Here is a 14,384-nt window from a genome sequence, read left to right on the forward strand (position 1 = left end):
GTGTGGTGTTCCAGGGTTTTGTTGGTCATGAACCATGACCTGGTAAGGTTCTGGCTGGGTGAAAGTTTCACCTGTCTTTTGTAAAAAGGGAGGAGATTGTGAAAGAACAACCATAGGCATATTCTCAGGCAGAATGTGTGGAAATTGAGGACTTGGAAATAAAATTATTTATAAAGCCATTTTGAGCACCACTGGATTAATGGATCAACTGTGGGAGTTTAATGAAGCACCCTGATAAACAGGATCAGAAAGAGAATTATCACAAGCTGCGACCATTTACATTTTCTTAATTATTGTTAATTGCTCGGGTTAGAGGAAAGCTCCAAAGATAGCCAAATACAGTGACTTTTCATTAATAACTCAGAAAATTGCTAAGTCAGTAGGGGAAAATAAGACCTGTCTTCAACTTTTATGATTTGGAGAGGTTTTGCTTATTTTTTGAACATAGAAATTTAGTGTTTGCTGAAGGCAAATGGGTTTGCATTTTTTTGCAGGGATAAATAATAGGCGATGGCAAAATTATTAAATAAGCAATGTTGATTTTTGGTGATTCCTCATATCCTGCTTCAGCATGTCTGTCTTTTCTCAGATTCTTCAGTTCTTCAACTCTTGAGCTGCTACAATGATCCTCCCACCCCCAACCCCTTCCCCTGTCTTCAGGTACCTGAATTTTAAGAGGAAATTCCTGAAGAACCTAAAACCTACAAGACATAAAGAACGCAAGATAGAAAAGAGTAGTGACAGGCAGCGAGGAATGCTCTTTCAACGTAAAAAACCACTGGGTAAACATACTTCATAGATAATGCTACTTCTTTCTTCTATGGTCAGCTCTGTGGGACTGGGGAGGGTAAGTGAAGGGCGGGCAGCGTCAGTTCCCTGTGCAGGGTCAGTGGATATTCTGTAGTCCAAGTAGTATTTTTTTAAACCAAATGATCTCCTTGGATTGATATCCAAGACTGGGTTATTTAGATAGATTCACATGATACAAATATTGCGTATCATATGAAACTGAAGACTATGACCAGATACTGACCTCCCAGAATGCAGTGCCAGAAGATTAATGAATGGATGAAGTTTGGGTTTCTGATGTCAATTTAGCTTTAAAAAAGGAGTTGTGAGCAATGGTAGTGACAAGCAGGCGAAGGACTTTTGTATCTAAGTCCAAATAAACAAAATGATAGGAACAGACTGAATATGAATAGATGAAGATTTTCTTTAGGGCCAAGATAAAGCACATAGCAAAGCAGAATCTTTATCATGATTATAGCATTTGATTGGGGTTCATTGCTCTCGAGAAGAATAAGTAAATCTGTGTATTTTCATACATGTTCCACACTAAATTTTATTTTTAGTAAAAGCCTTGCATCAGTTTAAAGAGACATAGTATTGAGTCTGTATAACCCCCTTATTTTTTTATATGAAAAATGGGGTTAACAGGATACTATCCTACAATTTTTCTTAATGGAGCCGGTTTTTCCCTCAAGAAGCAAAACCATTCTTGCCAAGTCTATGAGAAAATGATATACTGTTGTGTTCTACATTCCGAGGAAAGTTCCTCCAGCACTGTGAGCTATAAGCACCATGATAAATCTTTGAGTCAATCACCAGAGTGTTTCTATATTGCTCATGAAGTCTTAACATATGATATATCCTCCACAGCGTGTGGGGTAAAATTGTCTTGCAACAGGTATGCTCCTCTAGGGACTTATGCCAGAGTAACCCCCTTAGATGATGCCATTAATACATAGATCATAGAATTTCTGCAATCATAGGACCCGAGGAGATTCTCAGTCCATTATTTTAAAAATTCTAGAGGTCTAGAGATTCGTTAAAGACTATATAATGAGTTAGTCCCAGAGCTGTGCCTGAGTTTACATCTCCTGACTTTCAAATCAGTACTTCTCCCACTGTGTCAGTTGGCCTCCTGAGACGGCCCACTGACCACATGTGCACATACAAAGGAGGTATCAGAAAAACAGGAAATAACAGTTAGGCCCTTCCATTTGTCCTTTCAGAGCCTATCAGATAGTATTTTGCTTCAACCATTGTCTCCTTAGAGACATCAGAGTATTTATTCTTCACCCTGATGATCAGATTTAGACCTGTCTGGGATTTAGGATGTTTGGTGGACTATAAAATCAATGATATTTCCTCTTAAATTTTAAGAGAGGTACACCAAAGAAATGCTGGAATCCAGCAGAGATCCACTGGCCAGGATTCAAGTATAGAGATACACAAGGCAGCTCTGGGTGAACTGAATGTTTGCTGTAACACTTGCAAGTTTGAAGACCCCATTTACACCAGGAGATGCTCTGATTGAAGTCAGGTGAGAGCTCTGGAGCTCTGTCTACTTATCTTCCCCTTTGCTCTGAGTAGCTGCGCCTTCAGAGATCCTTGTGCTTTTACAAAAACACGCCTTGGAAACCACTAAGCTAAATAAGTTGACTTGCAAAGAAATCCTCTGCTTGAAAGTACAGAAATATTACTTTATTCCTTTATTCTTTCTTTAACTCAACAAAAACTTATAAAATTAGAGTGATAGATTATGCAAATTTATGCTGTTCTGTGTTTCATTCTAATCTCAGATAATGCTAAGTGGGGTAGTTCCACAATAATGTTTGTTTTTACATACCAGTTATTGGATGGTAGAGCACACTTTACCAAATATTTTTCGTATACATGACTCACTTGATCTTCATAACAATTCTATAAGATAGATATCTTAAATATTCATTTCACAGGTGAGGCAGCTAAGCCTCGGAAAAATTAAGTGACTTGTCCAAGGCTACTCTCAACCTAAGATTTCTGACCACAAGTCTAGGCTTTTTGGACTGTTTTCTGTTGTGGTGAAATAACCTATATGAGTTTGCCTGTTGTCTTTGGTACAATTTGTGAAATTGCTAGTATAGTCTGTAGTCATGAAATCAATCAAACCAGATTTGGTTTATAAAGTACTGAAAACCATTACCTCGGTCTCACTGGACTTCACTAACTAAGCTAATCTGCCATAGAGAATTAAAATCTTCATGGTGTTTATCACTGAAGTTTAAGCATGCTTAATTTTAAGCATGCTTAATTTTAAGCTGGAATCCTATATCATTTTCATTAGTGTCTGCTTCAAGGTTCACTCTTCTAGTAGCCTAGCAGTGTTTGTGGGTCCTATAATCAGAGCTGTCTCTACATATTAAGAGAATTTTCCCTAGACTCTCTTCTCTATTCTTTGTGTGTTGATGGAAGGAAAATAGGGAGGTGGGTGACAGGGAGAACGATGTCATTCTGCGAGCAGATGCACAAAAAGACCTACAGTTATCTGAACATAACTGTTTCACAATTTCAGTGTTTCATGCCAAAAGAGATAGAATTTCTGTCATTTCACTCTCAAGCTGTCCTTTCATTACATTATTTTAAAATTCATCACTGGCCATGATGTCCATTTTAATCAAACTTCACTTCATCAGAATAACAGAGATGTGGAAATAGAAAAGTAAGCTCACATTGATTTTCTTCCCGCTCTGTTCCTCTTAGGAGAGTTGCCTCTGAGAGGCACCAGCATGAGTCTTTTATGTGTTCTCAACAGAATGTACAGCTGTACACTGTGCCTGTGCACTGAACACAGACAGAGGCACACAACACAGTCTGGTCACCCGGTGGGCAAAGAAGAATTGTGGGCAGGAGGAAAGTGGCAGTGAGATTTTGCCTGTTTCTTTTTAGGACCATGTCTTGCCTGCCTAAAATATGAAATTGGAGAATTTTTGGCTCCAGTCTACAAGTCTGGTCAGATGGAGAATCCTTTTCATTTGGGGAATCATTTTGATCTGATAGGCAGCCACATGCTTGTCTTATTTGTCTGGGAGTCCAGTCATCTCCCCATCTTAACCCTTATACTCTGACTTTCTCACCCTATGGTTAGGAATTTTGAAAATATTTGACATAGTCAGACCTCCAGGGTCTCTCCAATATGAATATTTAAATAACACCCAAGTTTTCAGTCCTGGGAATCAGTTGATATCAGCCAGGGTCTCCTGAGGCCACTTTAAACCTTAAGCACCCATATAGTATTTCAGCCATGTATTGAGACTTTCTTTCCTGTTTTAGCTCTCCTTGAAGTTTGATGCCAATTAGATGCCACCACCAAGGTGGTTTCCTCAGGTTCACCTCTCCAGGTGTTGGGAGCAAGTGTGTTCAGTGCTGTTTTAAAAGTTATCCAAGGGCTTCCCTGGTGGCGCAGTGGTTGAGAGTCCGCCTGCCGATGCAGGGGACACGGGTTCGTGCCCCGGTCCGGGAAGATCCCACATGCCGCGGAGCGGCTGGGCCCGTGAGCCATGGCCGCTGAGCCTGCGCGTCTGGAGCCTGTGCTCAGCAACGGGAGAAGCCACAACAGTGAGAGGCCCGCATACCGCAAAAAAAAAAAAAGTTATCCAAATACATACTTTTTTTTTTTCCTCCCCAGCAAGCCTAGCAACATTTTAGCAATCTTTTCTGCACATATTTTTGAGGGGATCCTGATGAGAGAGTACAAGTTATGTTTTCTGGGTTGAATTTACTGCCTTTCTCAAACAGGAGTAAAAATGAAGTATCTTAGTTTTCATCTGTACAGAGTTTCTGGTGCAGTTCTTGATGTTTTCTTGTTTATAGCCTGGTGTGGATTTTCTGCGTTCAGCAGGCATTTGATCTTTTTCCCACCAACCTCCTATGTTTTAAGCACAGTAAGGTTGAATTCATAGAGTGTCAGAGTAAAGCAGTTGGTACAAGACTGTGGTATTTTTAATCCCATCAAACGTTTAATTGTTGAGTCCTTGGTTGTGGGACATAAACTGTAAATGTTAGAGGAACTCAGACTTGGGAAGTACCGCTGTTACTTATTTTTTTTAGTCATTCAGCATGTATTTATTAAGCCTCCCTTTGGAAGTGAACTAGATTAATTTATTTCAAATATTTTATATTGAGAGAAGGAAAAATGTTTCAAAGAAAATAAAACAAGAAGGTTCTTTTGTTTATTTATGTCTCTTGGCTGTTTTGAAAACATGACCATACTGGTTCATGTGTGGACTGAGTAAATACATTTGGGGGCTCTCATTATGGGCCCAATTACTAAATAGTAAATATTTAGTAAGCACAGGATTCTCATCACATCTTCTCAAGTCTTTTTCTGAGAGGCTGGTTTGTATTTGCACATGGAAAAAGTGGCATTATTGGCATGCCTCATTTCTGTGGTGTGTAATTTGGAATTCAATCCTTGGATCTTTAATTCATTGCTTTGTTCTCCATCCTCTGCTTCCTTAGGATATGATATATGAGAAAGGATGTTTCTTAAAAATAGGGTACGTACAGGAAATTCCTGATTCTTCATGGTAATGTCAGAGTTTAATGACTCAGATGATAAAAAAAGAGAATTCAAAATCATTTATTTGTTTTTGCAATTGATTATATACATATCTTCACTAATTAGTTTTATTTAGACTAATTTTAAAAGGTTTTCCCCCAAACACATTAAATGATGACTTGGAGGTTATTTTACATAAGTGTCTGAGATTATAGATATATTATGAATACCCACATACAGATAATAAAGCATAAATTCTGTATTAATTTTTTTCTCTTCTGGTGATTTAAATTACTCTTTATTTATACCATCAGGAAAGCAAGAATGGGTTTAGCATATTGCTTATAAGGTGTCAAATGTGTGCTAGATGTAGCTTGCATTCATCTCTCCAGGTCTGTCTCTTCCCAGCCATACCTAGCTTCTCCCTGCTCTCACCCTGGAGGCCTGACAGATATGGACTAGTCAATTGACTCTGGTCTTTTGGCCAGTGGGAACTTTGGCAGTAGTTCAGGGTGTTCTCCATAAAATTTTACTTTGGATGGCTGCATCCCTCTTTCAGAGGTTATCATCTGATATGATACACTGCCCTTCTGGGTTCTGGTTACCTCACCCTTCTTTTGTGCCTAAGAGTAGTAACAGATCCTCTGGTATTAAAAGCTCTGAGTTACTAGTTACTACATCTTACCTTATGATTCCCCCACAACCTCCTGCACCTTCGTACGTAGTCTATTTGTAAACAAACTTATCCTCAAATTATCCTGGTTTGAGTGTGCTGTCTATATCCTGTAGGGGCCCCAAATGATTAAAAAGAAAAACAAAAGATACAGAGCTCAGAGTACAGGGTAGCTGTGTATTACTTTCATTTGTAAACAATGAGGGAACTGGTAGAGGAGGAGGAAGAATAAAAAATGGCTACTCACTATCAGATTTCTTAGAAATAGTACTTAAAACTCCTAGGACAAACACATTTATTATTTTCTTTCTGTCCCAGGCAAATATAATATATTTATATTTTTTAACCTTGTGTTTGCTCAATATTGTACATAGCTCAAAATTTTAGTGAAGGCAGATTTACTCATATACAAATATGGGTGAAGAATGGCCATACAGAAGACTTAAATAGGCATTTCTCCAAAGAAGATATACAGACTGCCAACAAACACATGAAAGAATGTTCAACATCATTAATCATTAGAGAAATGCAAATCAAAACTACAATGAGATATCATCTCACACCAGTCAGAATGGCCATCATCAAGAAATCTAGAAACAATAAATGCTGGAGAGGGTGTGGAGAAAAGGGAACACTCTTGCACTGCTGGTGGGAATGTGAATTGGTACAGTGGCTATGGAGAACAGTATGGAGTTTCCTTAAAAAACTACAAATAGAACTACCATATGACCCAGCAATCCCACTACTAGGCATATACCCTGAGAAAACCATAATTCAAAAAGAGACATGTACCAAAATGTTCATTGCAGCTCTATTCACAATAGCCTGGAGATGGAAACAACCCAAGTGTCCATCATTGGATGAATGGGTAAAGAAGATGTGGCACATATATACAATGGAATATTACTCAGCCATAAAAAGAAATGAAACTGAGCTATTTGTAATGAGGTGGATAGACCTAGAGCCTGTCATACAGAGTGAAGTAAGTCAGAAAGAGAAAGACAAATACCGTATGCTAACACATATATATGGAATTTAAGGGAAAAAAATGTCATGAAGAACTTAGGGGTAAAACAGGAATAGAGACACAGACCTACTGGGGGTGGGCTTGGTGATATGGGGGGGGGGCTATGATGGGGCGGGGGAGAGGCATGGACGTGTATACACTGCCGGGCGTGGGGTGGATGGATGGTGGGGGGTGGCCGCGTGGCGCGGGGGGGATCGGCTCGGTGCTTTGTGGCCGCCTGGAGGGGTGGGATGGGGAGGGTGGGAGGGAGGGAGACGCAGGAGGGAGGGGATGTGGGAACAGATGTATATGTATAACTGATTCACTTTGTTGTAAAGCAGAGACTAATAAAAATAAAAAAAAATAAACATAAAAATAAAAAGAATGGCCATAGTTTAGAACCTCCCTATGGGTAAGAGAATTCTTTATTCCTGAGGTTTTATACAAGTTTCTCCCTCTGGCCCTGGGATGATCCCTTATTATCTATGGAAATCCTGCTGTTGAAATTCCTAAGGATGACTAATAATCCTGTCAGTACAGATTATATTTAGTCTTTCCTTTGTCAAGTGACTAAAGGTATTGGGTATTGTTTTGTCTGTTATTCATTGTAGTGCTCTCTCCTCTATTCAACAGCTACAGAAACTATAGCATCCTAAATATATAAAGTCTAAATCCTAGTGCTAGTAGAGCATTTGGACCGATGCATGACAAAGGACATAATCTCCGCTCACTCAGGACTTTCATACCTAGGCAAAAACCATAATTTTATATTTTTTAGGTTTTTTTTTTAAATGATTTTCAATTCACATAGAACTTACAAAAATAGTACAGAGTTTCCATGCCCCTTTTCCTCAACTTCCCACAATGATAACAAATTACATAACCATAATGTTATATTTTATTTTAAAAATATTTTTCATAGAATTGATTTATTTCTGTTCTCTGTATTTCAGTTTCCATGAGCTATTATTAAAGAGCCTCCTTCTTTCTATTTTTATTTTGGGAAAAAATAGGATGAATTTCAAGAAGGAACAAACAGTATAATAAACAACATCACTTTTCTAGAAAGTAGTAGCTGGGCAGAGAGTGAAAATGCTGCTCTGCTGATAGAATTTTTAACAGTGACAATTAATATTGATTTTTTTTCCAAAGCAAAACAATTGGGTATGATTTGTTACATACCAGAGATGCTTTCCTAACAGTGCCAAACTATATTTGGGGGAAGGCTGTATAGTCAGCCTTTGTTAAAAAAAAAAAAAAAGAGAGGTGAGAAAAACTAATATTTCCAATATTTTGTCTTATTACAGCTAGTACATTTTTCCTGTTTATAAAACTGTTTCCAATGTCTGTTTACAAAATTAAATCTGACAGAGTATATCAGGATATTTTATTTCAGGAACATTACTTATTTGAAGATTTGATGACAGTTCCCATTTCATGGTAAATTTCTACTCTTATACTCTTAGGACACCTAGGTCCATGCCCCTGATAAGACCCCCTTAATTTTGAAAGAGTCTTTAAGAAAAGCCTTCAGGACTTCCCTGGTGGTGCAGTGGTTAAGAATCTGCCTGCCAATGCAGGGGACAGGGGTTCGATCCCTGGTCTGGGAAGATTCCACATGCTGCAGAGCAATTAAGCCCATGCGCCACAACTACTGAGCCTGAGCTCTAGAGCCCGCAAGCCACAACTGCTGAGCCCATGTGCAGCAACTACTAAAGCCCGCACGCCTAGAGCCCGTGCTCCACAACAAGAGAAGCCACCACAATATGAAGCCTGCACACCGGAACGAAGAGTTCTGCAACTAGAAAAAGCCCATGTGCGGCAACAAAGACCCAACGCAGCCAAAAAAATAATAAAATAAATAAATTAATAAAAAGAAAGAAAGAAAGAAAAGCCTTCAAATTGCCAAGAGTTAAAAATTTAGAATAGTGATTTTTATGCTAGCCTTCACTTTCTCACTACCCTATCATAGTTATTATCCTTTCTGATGGCTGTGAATTATTTTGTACTTCTATAAAATAATTGATATTATTTGATGACTGTGAAATGATTATATTTTTGTTCAAATAATCCTGGCGAACCGAATCCTGTTTGCTTAGATACTTATCTTAGATTCTACATTCACTAAGCAGATGAAGGCAAGTGAAAACAAGCCGATCTCGCTAGCAGTCCCTCTGGTGTAAAGAGGTGTAGGCCATTGGCCTTTTAACAGATTATTGTGTATTAACCACTTTTCACTAAAGAAAATTCTATTGATCAGGAAGCAGACATAACGTATAAAAACCAGTAACTTTGTAAATGACCCAGATGCCAGTTTCCAAGCATTATTTGAAGTATTTGGATTTAAAATTGGAGAGGAAAAAGTGCTTTTAACTATCTAGATAAATGGATTTTAATGACAACTAATTTCCAAGGATCTATTTATATAACATAAAGCAAATGTAAACCATTTAATTAATCCATTTATTGTGCTACTGTTGTGAACAGCAGAGTGTATGAGCTTTGCAGTTCTTACGCACCCTCATTTCAACCCATTTTGCAGGCAAGCCAAAATATTATCTCCATTTATACTTACAAATTGTTTAGGCAGGATTTGAACCCAGGTCTGGTGACTCCAAATTCTGTCTTTTCAATATGCCATTTTGACCAAGACCATACTAAAGTGAAGAATGAGGAGGACCATCTTAAGTAATAAAATGTACAAATTTTCTTTCTGCAAATTATTCACTTTTCGAGTTGTACTATTTGTTATTTAACTTTGTACTCTCAAGCACAATGCTAGACTTAGAGGAGATGGCCAGTCATTGTTTTGAATTGAATTGGTGTTGTATAGACATTCCAAACTTTTCTTGAATGAAACTAGGGCTTTCTGCTTTTTGCTCTCCTCATTTTAGTTCCTTTCCAGTCTCTTCTTATTTTCCCAGGTGTCGTTGTGCTTTAGAACTTCATTCCCAGATCCTAAACATAGAACTTCAGCTCTCCTGCTCTCTAATCAGATTCTCCCTTGTGCATAGTAGAGGGTTCCTTTTCAATACATTTGTGTAGAACTTTTCCCACATGTGTTGTTTTTTTTCTCTCCATAGTCTTCACTCCAAACAAAATCTTGACAAAGAAAATCACGCCTTTATCTTGGTAAATGGTGTTTGTTATCAGGTTTCATTTCTTGAAGCACCAATATAAGGAATCAACATTCAGGGCTTCCTGTGAAGACTTCAGAGGGACTGTATCCTAGTTCTCACACTTGCTCTTAGCTAGGGAGATGATGACATGTTTGCTTTGAGTGGTCTTTACTTTTTGCCTCTACTCGAAGTTGGTTAAAAAAAAGTAAGGTTGGTTTGTTCTGGAGAGGAAATTAGAAATCATTTGATGCTGACCTGATGTTACCTGAGGACAGGGCTGAATTTAAGCAACAGAGCTGGATTGTGCTGATTATTCCCTGTTTTCCAGACTTTGAATTGTATTGACATTCACAGGAGCCATGTGGGGCCAATTTCATGTCAGAAAATCTCAAGTTCCAAAAAAATGTACGGAGATACATCTATGGAAACAATTTTATGACTCTAATGGCCCATCTTCCCCACTGTAATGTGGGAGAATAGTCCTAAAGGACAAACTGCATCAGTCACCACTGGAAAAGCCTGTTATACCCTTTTCTGGTTTGGAGTGGCCCCTGCTGTGTACTCTGCCTGTACTGAGAGTTTCTAGTGAGGAATCCACCATTTCTCTTGGAAGCCCTTCCAATTCTCTGTCCATTACAGCTTTTTCCAGACAGGGAGACATGTTTTTTGCAGCTGTGTTTGGCCAGATGGTCCCATGGGGTCATTCTCCCAGGCTCATCCCCATCATGTCCAATTATGTGTGGGCCACAGAATTCTGATTTGGACTGGAGCTGGGGGGAGGAAAATGGAGAATGCTGTCAGTCAGCTGAAAGATTCACGTTTTAGTGTTACATTTTTGCTCTTAGTTAAGCCTCCAGCATCCCTGTCCCTTGTTTCTTACAAATGTCAGGTATCAAACGTCATGACATCTAGCTTTATGTTTTATCCATACTTAGTTTTCACAGTGACAAACTGGTACCTCCAAGACTCAGTCCTAAGTCCTCACCACTGTGGTTACATCATGATGGGGATCTAGTGTCATAAGTGACATGAGATATTCACTTGACCAGTACACCAAATGTTCTTGACTCATTTTCAAGCAGTTCTCTACTGGAAAATCATCCATAACTTTCTGGCTGCTGACATTCCTGGGTCTCTGCTTTCCATAACCTCTCATTCCTACTGAACAGCTGTGCTTCTGATTAGTTTTCTCTAGAGATATTAACTTTTCAGCACTCTGAAACTTTTGAAGTGATGGGAACAATGGGCCTATCTTTGCTTTGTTAAAGCTAGCTTGTCAGTTATGACTCAGAAAACTTCCGGAAAAGAGACCTGAAACTACACAAAAATAAGAATTCACTTAAATGTTTCTTAAGACAAATGTGAGTCTTGGCATTATGAGAGTTGTGATTATTTGGAGTAAGGAATAATCTCATGTTTACTTGTGTATATTTCTTTTGTCTATTTTTTTCATATATTTTGAGAAACAAATATTTGGTTATCAGTGTCACATGCCAGTTCTCTGAAGACTTGAGTGGAGAATGAATGGTCCTAGTTGCTGAAGATAACTGTACATAACCACTTTTTTCCTGTTTTCCTGACCATCCAGTTTAGGTTAGATTCCATTGTTATACACGCTCTCATTGAATGGCATTTCTTTTATAACACTCACCATTCATTTTATTAAAATAAAAAGTACCTTTTAAATTTCTTCTTCTTTTTTTTAATAAATTTATTTATTTATTTGTTTTCATTTTTGGCTCTGTTGGGTCTTCGTTGCTGTGTGTGAGCTTTCTCTAGGTGCGGCGAGCAGGGGCCACTCTTTGTTGTGGTATGTGGGCTTCTCACTGTCATGGCTTCTCTTGTTGTGGAGAGCATGGGCTCTAGGCGCATGGACTTCAGTAGTTGTGGCACGTGGGCTCAGTAGTTGTGGCTCGCAGGCTCTAGAGCACATTCTCAGTAGTTATGGCACATGGGCTTAGTTGCTCCACGGCATGTGGGGTCTTCCCAAACCAGGGATCGAACCTGTGTCCCCTGCATTGGCAGGCGGATTCTTAACCACTGCTCCACCAGAGAAGCCCCTAAATTTCCTCTTAATAAGAGTATATAATGAGTGTTAATGAATGAAACCGTTTTAATTTCACAAGTACTACTTTCTGTCCAGGAAACTCAATGAGAGAATATATTTATATGCTAACAAATTGAATGCAAGAATAAACCACCACTTAAAGGAATGCTGAAGTACAACTGCAGGAAGATTTATGAATTTGCTAAGAGATGTTTCTTCCTATGGATTTATACCAGAATTAGGTATTTAGCACTTACTTCTACAACCAATAGAATGTCAAGTTCTTTGATGAAGAAATGGCTGACCCAACATTGATTGATTACCCTAAGTATATATAGGTAAAAAGAAGGAGAAATATGCTTCCTAATTATCAGGAAATGTCTTGGGGAGGAGGTGGGACTTGACGTAGATCATGACAGTTGGATAGGATTTAGTATTGTATAAAGAAGGCAACCCAGAGAAACAAAGCAGAAACCCAGAGGAGGAAAAGAATAATATGGGTTTAGCAGAGAACAAGATCTCTGACTTTATGAAGCATTTATGTAGAGTTTTGGTGTCTAGTACATAGTAGAGGCTCACTTACTATTTATTGAATGACTAAATGATCCCCTCCTCAATCCCCCTCTTCTAAAATTAAATTCCATTTTCTGCTCCTTGGAGAAAATGTTCTTAAAAAAATTATTTTCTTCAACCATGACTATACATGCTCTCATCTATTCATTAGAATATTTTGTCAGGTCAGCAAATTTTTATAGTTTAGTTAGTTCTTGTTTTCCTATTACAAACTAATGTTAAGGTATTATCATTCCCCACAGTGTGGCCCAGAAAGTCAGATTTGCGTTTATTTTTGAAGTCTGTTGTTTAGTAAGTTTGAGTTAGATTTCCTGGATCCTTCATTTTCAAAATGCAAACACGAATTCTGTTAATTGAGGCTACCTAAACCACCTAGTTGCCAACTAACTAGATTTTTAGACCATCAGCCCTTGTTTCTTTCCTGTATTTGCCATAGTTTTTCAATTGCTTTTTGTGTATGGTTTTTTTGTTTGTTTGTTTTGCTCAAAACATAGAGTTCCTCCTCATATCCCTGCCCCAACAAACTGCCAGGAAGAAAGTATGAGTCATAGGAAAATGAAAAAGGAATGTATTAAATCTTGGTATGAGATGACTGCTCTTCTCATCTAACAGAATTCTCATTTTCTGCCCCAAATCACTTGTTCCCATTGAAATAGCAACAACTGTAATTCTATCTAGGGGTGTGTGAGTGTGTGTATGGGGTGGCAGGGGGAAGGCAGGGTGGGTGATGTTGGGAAGTACTAGAAAAAAGAGGGTGTGAAGCCCTTATTATTCCCTGTTTATGAATATATCTTTGGGTCATGGTGGTCTGGCTGGACCTCTGTGGTGTTTGTGGTGGTGATGGGGAGCTTTGAAGGGTGCTGAGCTAGTATGGCACACTGGATCAGAGTTCTTTTGTAGTGGGAATAACATTAATAAATACTGGAAGTCAACCAGAGTGGGAGACAAGCAGACTAATTGCAGATGTCACCTTCTCATCCCAGGTGACTCTTCTTTATAGATGTAGTCCTGAATTTGGTCTTTTAGCTTCCATGTGAAACTAGTCAAATTTGAGAAGTTTTGGTCTGTCTGAACAGAAAGGAAGTAGGGAGAGGTGAAAAAAAGATTTAAACGATGGGTATATCAAAGTAATATCCTAAGTACTGTGTACAGATTCTCAAGATATTTACCTGTTTGCATTTAAAATATTTATTTATTATTTGTATTCTTATAGGATAAAAATAGTTGACTTGAAAGATGTTTGCAAATAATAGGGAAAATAGATAGTTGACTTGGAAGATGTTTGCAAACAATAGGGATTTGTTTTTTTATGAGCTCAGGTAGATTTTCGTATGTTCTGGCTTTCCTTGATGTAGTTATATTTCAAATAATTAATTGCCTTGCATTGCTTTGAAAATTGTTTTCCTGCTTCTTTAAAAAATTTTTTTTAATTTATTTATTTTTGGCGGTGTTGGGTCTTGGATCTTTGTTGCTGTGTGCAGGCTTTCTCTAGTTGAGGCGAGCGGGGGCTACTCTTCGTTGAGGTGTGCAGGCTTCTCATTGCAGTGGCTTCTCTTGTTGCAGAGCAAGGACTCTAGGCATGTGGGCTTCAGTAGTAGTGGCACGCAGGTTCGGTAGTTGTGACTCGCGGGCTCTAGAGTGCA

The sequence above is a fragment of the Hyperoodon ampullatus genome (genome assembly GCF_949752795.1).
Source record: "Hyperoodon ampullatus genome assembly, chromosome: 4".
Taxonomy (NCBI): Eukaryota; Metazoa; Chordata; class Mammalia; order Artiodactyla; family Ziphiidae; genus Hyperoodon; species Hyperoodon ampullatus.